Source organism: Anastrepha obliqua, chromosome 3, assembly GCF_027943255.1.
Source record: "Anastrepha obliqua isolate idAnaObli1 chromosome 3, idAnaObli1_1.0, whole genome shotgun sequence".
Classification (NCBI taxonomy): Eukaryota; Metazoa; Arthropoda; class Insecta; order Diptera; family Tephritidae; genus Anastrepha; species Anastrepha obliqua.
The window spans coordinates 83,676,605-83,684,703 of record NC_072894.1 but is presented as its reverse complement, the minus strand read 5'-3'; the positions used below and the strand labels follow the sequence as shown (position 1 = coordinate 83,684,703).

General features: G+C 37.8%; 1 long non-coding RNA gene across 1 annotated transcript; it reads left to right on the top strand.

Annotated features, from left to right (window-relative positions):
- The first annotated feature begins 1,202 nt into the window (after positions 1 to 1,202).
- Positions 1,203 to 7,527, top strand: LOC129241792 (uncharacterized). The gene is made up of 3 exons (XR_008582160.1): positions 1,203 to 1,528; positions 6,721 to 6,967; positions 7,044 to 7,527. It is a non-coding gene; the product is annotated as an uncharacterized LOC129241792 (long non-coding RNA).
- Positions 7,528 to 8,099: the final 572 nt, after the last annotated feature.

Genomic DNA, 8,099 nt, shown 5'->3' with positions numbered 1-8,099 from the left:
AGAAGCTATTCAAAAGAGTTGTAGGTACTAACTCTTAGCCATATTTAAATACTCATTCCAAAAGCTGTTAGACTATGCAGAAAAAATCATTGTTTTGACTTGAGAACTTACAGTGAGTACCTATAACCCCATAAAACCTAATTTAGCGAATTCAGTTTTAAATTGCATTCTTCATCTGTGATGTGAATAGTATAACCTTTACCCAAGACGGTTCAAGACTAAGCAAAAAGATTGGGAGTTGCATATTTAAATACTCATTCCAAAAGCTGTTAGACTATGCAGAAAAAATCATTGTTTTGACTTGAGAACTTACAGTGAGTACATATAACCCCATAAAACCTAATTTAGCGAATTCAATTTTAAATTGCATTCTTCATCTGTGATGTGAATAGTATAACCTTTACCCAAGACGGTTCAAGACTAAGCAAAAAGATTGGGAGTTGCATTCATTTAGAAGTGCTGCAGCTGAACTTAAGTCTACGGCTACTTGACTTCTACACTTTCTAGCTGAGTTAATAGCTATCAAGCAGGTAGCGTTCCGGGTCAGGAACTGGTGTGTTGCAGCACAACCGATCAGATAGTGACAGGCAAGTCGCCAAAAAATCGCTAGGGAGTAATAATAATTATTCCAATTATTCTAAATGAGTCGGCTGAGCAGCACACCACGAACGTTGTCTAGAGAGACAATTCTAGAAATTGCACAGCAGATAAGCTGGTTAGGAGAAGAACTGATCTTCTAAATCAATCAATTCTGCCCAATATGTGGGCAGCCCTTTATCCTCAAGCAAGCTCAGGTCGCGCCACTTCGCATAAGCCAACAAGAAGTGGGCAATGAGGGGTTTCCCTCAAATGACTTCTGTCGCAGCTGCAGGAACGACAATAAGGTGGAGAGCGTTGAATACTGCCCCACTCTTGACAGAATGTGATCTCGCTATCTAAACTTTTAATTCCGTGCATGTCTAGCAGATTTGGAATCGACAAACATCCAGAATATTTTATCGTTTATCTGAGATATAAAGTGGAGTTATAGGGGGCACTAGTGGTATCACAATGGGCATCCAGGCCTCTACACCATAGTCTAACGTAACAACAACAGTGTACTTATATACATACAGTAAATCAAGCAGCCAAAACAAAAAATGTTAAGAGCAGCCTATTTGGCAATTCGTTTGAATGTAAAATTTTCATAAAGTGTCATTAGTTTTAAACCGAATGAAATTACTTTTCAGTTGAGGAAATTGGGAAAACAAATATTTTAAACAATATAATAAAATAATATGAAAAAAGACATGCCGCGAAATTCGTGTTTTTTGTGCAAAACCACTACGATGTTTTGTGTCGAATTTACAAAAAACCAATGGAAAAATGCGTGTCGTACTTCATTGCCGTCTACAGCTCACATTTATGGGAACCACCTTAGTCAAGACCACTTTCTGCTTCGTGCGTGAAGTGAAAGTGTTTAAGTCCAGACACAGTACCAACACCGTTTCTTCCTCAAGCGAACTCAAAAGCTGAAAACATATTGGAAGTAGGTAAAGCCATATATTGCCACATATTCACATTATTATTTAGTATTGGCTCATTCAAACATTACAAAACTCACGAGCCTTCATTTGTTATTTAAATAATTCGGGCTCAAGAAAAAACACAGTACGATCGAACAAGTCCTTAGTCTCATAAACAGCATACACAAAGCATTTGAACGAAAAAAATATTGCACAGCAGCTTTTCTCGATATATCACAAGCCTTTGACCGCATTTGGCATGATGGCTTACTGTACAAAATAAAAGACACTCTTCCAATAAATTATTACGTATTTATTAATTCCTACCTCGAAAATCGATATTTCTTTGTCAAACAAGGCGAGGAACAGTCAGATCTATGTGCACGTTCAGGTGGTGTACCCCAAGTATTATGAGCTCCATCTTACACTTGCTATATACATACGATCTACAAGCTTCTGAAGAAACAATAGTTGCTACGTTCGCGGGTGACACTGCCGTACCCACAATTGATTCCCACCCCCATGCGGCTTTCCAAAAACTACATATAGGACTTGATAAAATAACTAATTGGTTGAAAGAATGGCGCAGGCGCATTAAGCCAAACGGGTTAAAATCTTCCCAAATCACTTTTACACTAAATAGAAAAATTTGCCCACCAGTTAAGGTCAATAATATATATAATCATATCCCAAACCAGCGACGCAAACTATCTCGGCATGCATCTTGATAGCAAACTTACATGGAAAACCCATATATTCACCAAAAGGAAGGGTCTAGGAAAAAAACTCAGAAGTCTATATTGGTTATTACATCGAATCTCTCATGTTTCTCTCGAAAGTAAGCTCTCACTCTACTCAGCTATCTTGAAACCGATATGAACATACATATGGCATCCAACTTTGGGGCACTGCAGCTAACTCAATCATCGAAATACTTCAAAGATTCCCGTCGAAAACCCTCAGAATGATCTCAAACGCCCCGTATTATATCTTCTTCTTCTTAATTGGCGCGATAACTGCTTACGCGATTTTGGCCGACTTTAACAAAGCGCGCCAGTCGTTTCTTTCTCGTGCTAACCGGCGTCAATTGTACACACCAAGTGAAGCCAAGTCCTTCTCCACTTGATCTTTCCAACGCAGAGAAGGCCTTCGTCTTCCTCTGCTAACACCAGCTGGTACCGCATCAAATACTTTCAGATCCGGAGCATTTGCATCCATTCGGACGGCATGACCCAGCCAGCGTAGCCGCTGGATCTGCGCTATGTCTATGTCGTCGTAAAGCTCATACAGTTCATCGTTCCATCGCCTGCAATATTCGCCGTTGCCAACGTGCAAAGGTCCAAAAATCTTGCGCAGAATCTTTCTCTCGAACACTCCAAGCGTCGCTATATCGGATGTTGTCATCGTCCAAGCTTCTGCCCCATACGTTAGGACGGGCATGATGAGAGTCTTGTAGAGTGTTAGTTTTGTTCGTCGAGAGAGGACTTTACTGCTCAGTTGCCTACTTAGTCCAAAGTAGCACTTGTTGGCAAGAGAGATTCAAGGCTGACATTGTTATCGGTGTTAATGCTGGTTCCTAAATAAACGAAGTCTTTTACAACCTCGAAATTATAACTGTCAACAGTGACGTGGGTGCCGATACGCGAGTACGCCGACTGTTTGCTTGAAGACAGGAGGTACTTCGTTTTGTCCTCGTTCACCACCATACCCATTCGCTTTGCCTCTTTATCCAGTTTGGAGAAGGCAGAACTTACAGCGCGGTTGTTAAGGTCGATGATGTCAATATCATCGGCATAAGCCAGCAATTCTACGCACTTATAAAATATTGTGCCTGAGCGATTAAAGAAGTCACACGACAGAGAGTCACCCTGTCTGAAACCTCGTTGATATCAAACGGCTCGGAGAGGTCCTTCCCAATTCTGACGGCGCTGTTGGTGTTAAGCAACGTCATCTTGCAAAGCCGTATTAGTTTTGTGGGGATACCAAATTCAGACATCGCGGCATACAGATAACTCTTCTTCGTACTGTCGAATGCAGCTTTGAAATCGAGGAAAAGATGGTGTGTGTCGATTCCTTTTTCGTGGGTATTTTCCAAGATTTGGCGTATTGTAAATATTTGGTCGATGGTAGATTTTCCAGGTCTAAAGCCACACTGATAAGATCCAATCAGTTGGTTGACGGTGGACTTCAGCCTTTCACACAATACGCTCGCTAGAACCTTATAGGCGATATTTAGAAGACCAACCCCGCTGTAATTGCCACAAATTGCAGGATCGCCCTTCTTATGGATTGGGCAGAGCGCACTTAAATTCCAATCGGCAGGCATGCTTTCATCCGACCATATTTTACATCGAAGCTGATGCATTCACCTTACCAGCTCCTCCTCGCCACGTTTGAATAGCTCAGCCGGCAGTCCGTCGGCGCCCGCGGCTTTGTTGTTCTTTAGCCCCGTTATCGCTATTCTCACCTCGTCATGGTCGGGTAGCAGAACGTCAATTCCGTCGTCGTCGATTGGAGTATCGGGATCTTCACATTCTCTGTGACATGCGCAACTATCACTATTTAACAGGTTCGAGAAGTGTTCCCTCCATAATTTAAGATTGCTCTGGATGTCAGTCACCATTTCGCCGTCTTTGTTCTTACATCACGGATGAACAAATTCATCGGGATCTCAAAGTATCCACAATAACTGAGGAAATACAAAAATATGACACATCACACAACACACAACTCCAATCGTGCTCACACCCTTACTCACATAACCTTCACCAGACTCAAGAGAAAGTCTCTGTGACATGGGCAACTATCACTATTTAACAGGTGCGAGAAGTGTTCCATAATTTAAGATTGCTCTGGATGTCAGTCACCATTTCGCCGTCTTTGTTCTTACATCACGAATGAACAAATTCATCGGGATCTCAAAGTACCCACAATAACTGAGGAAATACAAAAATATGACACATCACACAACTCCAATCGTACTCAAGAGAAAGTCTACAAAATACTTTATACGATAATAAATAGGCTAAATTATTATTATTCCATAAATGTTTTTTTTCTTAAATAAATTTCTCACAACGATAAAAAAAAAATTTCTTTGCAATATGGGTTTTGTGGTGCAACATTTTCGCTCTGGTCATGGGTCCAATTCATTTCCCATGTCTAAAGTTCACATTCAAGTAAAGACTTCAAAAGGCAAGCTGAAAGGCAAACGGAGTGAGAAAGGTTTAGTGGAATACATATGCTTCATAAATAATATTAAGTTCTATAGACGTCAAGGCAGCAATGAACTTCTGAAAGAGGTCCTCCAAGATTTAAGAGAACTACCAAACAATTTAAGGTAGAAAAAAAACAATTAAAAACTTTATAAAATAGCTACGTAATTCAGTGAGTTTTATATTTATATTATTTTACAAATTTTTAATTGAAATTTCATATGATGTTCTTAGATACTTTTGCCCCATTTGTCTGCTATGAGTTAATAGAAGCAAACAATAAGTCACTTCACATACAAATGGTCAAGTAAAGATATTCTCAATGGCTGCCTCTCTGTATATACTTTGGCCCAAACAACATGTCAATTTTATTTTAACAAAGCATAAGTTTCAAGTGACTACCAAATACCCTGTCACGACTTTTCTTGAACAAAGTACATACATGACATTTTTTACATGGAAGGCAACATAAAAAATTGCTAAAATTCAGGATACATCATACCTAGAAAAATTCGGGTTAAAAATTTGAAAGTTTCAATGAAATTTTTAAAAATTTAGAAAATTTTTGTAGCTTAAAATGTTTCATTATATTGTTTTTATTTTTGTGAACGGGAATTCGTAGCGGTGCGAATTAATAGTGGATAGGGCAAGTATATGGCAGTGAGATATTCCGCGCTAAATAAATATTCTCACGCTATTTGTGTTGACGCCACTCATCTATAAAATTCAGGTATGAATTCCTTTATATCCTTAACTCATTTTACCAGCATCTCATCGCTCTTTCACCTTGTCTGAGGTCCGTGAAATTATTTGCATATCAAGTTTTCTCAGGTTTAAATCCTGCATTTAAATGGATGTATATACACACATGATCGCACATGCCTTAGCACATAAGTACATACATACATCTATCCTTGCATAATTGTTTTCTCCATATCTTCTTTGTTTGACAGGAAGTCCTTCTGATATTGAGCGCATCCTTTCTGTTTATAACGCGCCCTTTTCTTAAGTTTCGTTCAAACTTCAAGCAAACAAAAACTATTAAAGTGAAATTACTTTCCGTTCACTCCAGTCTGCCGAAGTACAAATTTCGCTCCCCATGCAAACATACATACACACATGATGTGTGCGTATGTGTGTAAATCAGTGCGTAAGTGTAGAGCTGAATGAACATTCAATAACGGCGTTGTCCTTTTTTACTCAATCCTTTTGTTATTCTAATTAGGCATACAAATTCTCACACTCATACCCAACATACCAACTAGACAAGCAGTGCACACTTCATTACACATACATACATAAATGGATATGCATTCCGACGAAATCAGAATTTCATAGACGGCAACTAAAATGCTTTCTGTAGTTTGAGTATTTTCCGTAAGGCATACCTTCACAGAAATTTGGAAAATGGAAATATTTAGTAGTTAAGATTCACACGCAGAGAGAACACATATTCACAATAACGGCAGTTCAAGAATTCGAGGCATTAAAGATTGCCGTGTTAAACACAAATATACGACTAAAGGACAAAGCATATTAATATTATTTTGCTTGGACGCCAAGAGTGTTTTAAAATATAATAAAAAAATTCTTAAAGAAAAAGTGTATATTTTCTACAAGCAAAATAACAACAACAAATAACAAACACGGATAGTGCCGATCATAAGATATCGAATAACGATCGACTACATTATGACCCTTTGGTCTACATGCTCGCAAAGCTGATTATCTGTGCAATATTAAATTTTGAACTTTATAAGAATTAATTGGAAAAAGTGCTAAGGATTGTGTTGAGTTCTGACAAATGCAACAACACAAAGTAGTAGCTCATACAAACGTAAAATAGTAAAATACAGTGAAAATGTGAAATATGTGAAACATATCAATCGGCTTTCGATAAAATAACTTTAACTTTAAAATTTAAAAATTGTATTTAAATTTTATTCAGATGGTTTCCATGGCTAAGGTTATGAATAATCAATAATATAAATTTTACATAGGAACCCAGGAATTTAGTGCCTAACAAGAAGAAAGCACCATGTCAGCTTATATTATCTAAAGGTCTCTGCTATAGGAAAGGCTGCAGAATTAGCAATCGCAAAGACATCGAACAACTCCAAAATAAATATTTAGAAGCAGCATAACAAAAAAATAAAATTATCAGTAAAATGGAACATCCTTTTGGCAGCAACAAGAGCTATACCAAGTTACACCGCTCAAGTTTGGGATTTTGACCTGTTTGATGAAGTAGATAAAACTCGGTTTTTTTTAAAAAGTATTTTGAACTTACCTACAAATACATCATCTTACTTTTTCCTTATAGAAATTGGCTTTCCAAAATGTCATTTGTCTACATTACAACTTCACCTAAGATACATATATTTATGAGACCTTATTTGACTATGATGCAAAATCTTACTTACGACATATCAGATGGGAGACTGTGAAATACTAACATAGATGCACTTCTTCCAACTGTGAGCTCGACGAGCAAACAGAAATTGAAAGAAAGAGCTTTGGAAGGTACTTGCATATACGAGGACCTATATCTAATTTTAGAAAAAGCTATTTCAACGCTACGGTTCAAAATTATAAAATCTCTTTGATTTTGAAGTCCAGATGCTTCTTATTTATCTCGGGATCCACAAAAATGTAAACTGCTATCTTTGTAAATTAACGCATTAGAAGGCATACCACAGATTTTAGGAAGGTACTCTATTTTGAATATTTTTAGAATTTGTTCAGGCGGATGAAATAGTCTGATTTGGTTTGTCACTAGTGCCTTAAAATACAAGCACTTAATTGTAAGCGAATATAATAAAGCTTTACGCATTTTATTTGCAATAAATTTGGTCTTCAATGTCAATATAATTGTGTTTTTCTGACACGCGATCATTTGAGTCATTGTTTTTAAGATATTTATGTATATTTTCATAATAAAGAAAATAATATATCTACAGGGTCCGGTACTCGAAGTATAACCGACTTCAGACCGTTCGCGCAGCTGATGCTCGTGTACCCAGACAGCTGGCAAATTGACTAAATGACAGTCCAGAGTATTGTTTACAAGCGCAAGGAAGCATTTTGCCGTGAGTAAATGCGAAAAAAGAAAATCAGTAATGGATTTCAAACGTAATAGTGTGATTGCATTATATTTGGCTGGAAAATCACAACCAGCGATTGTTCGTGAGCTCGAGCACCTTCAAGCAAATAAAGTTTTTGTTTATCGCACCATTACTCGTTACAATGATACGGTTAGCATCGCGAAACGTCATGGAGTTGGTCATCAAAAGGCTGCAACGTCACGTGAAATAGTTCAAAAAGTGAAGAAGTGACTTGAGCGAAATCCCCGACGAAGTTCCAATCAAATGGCGAAAGA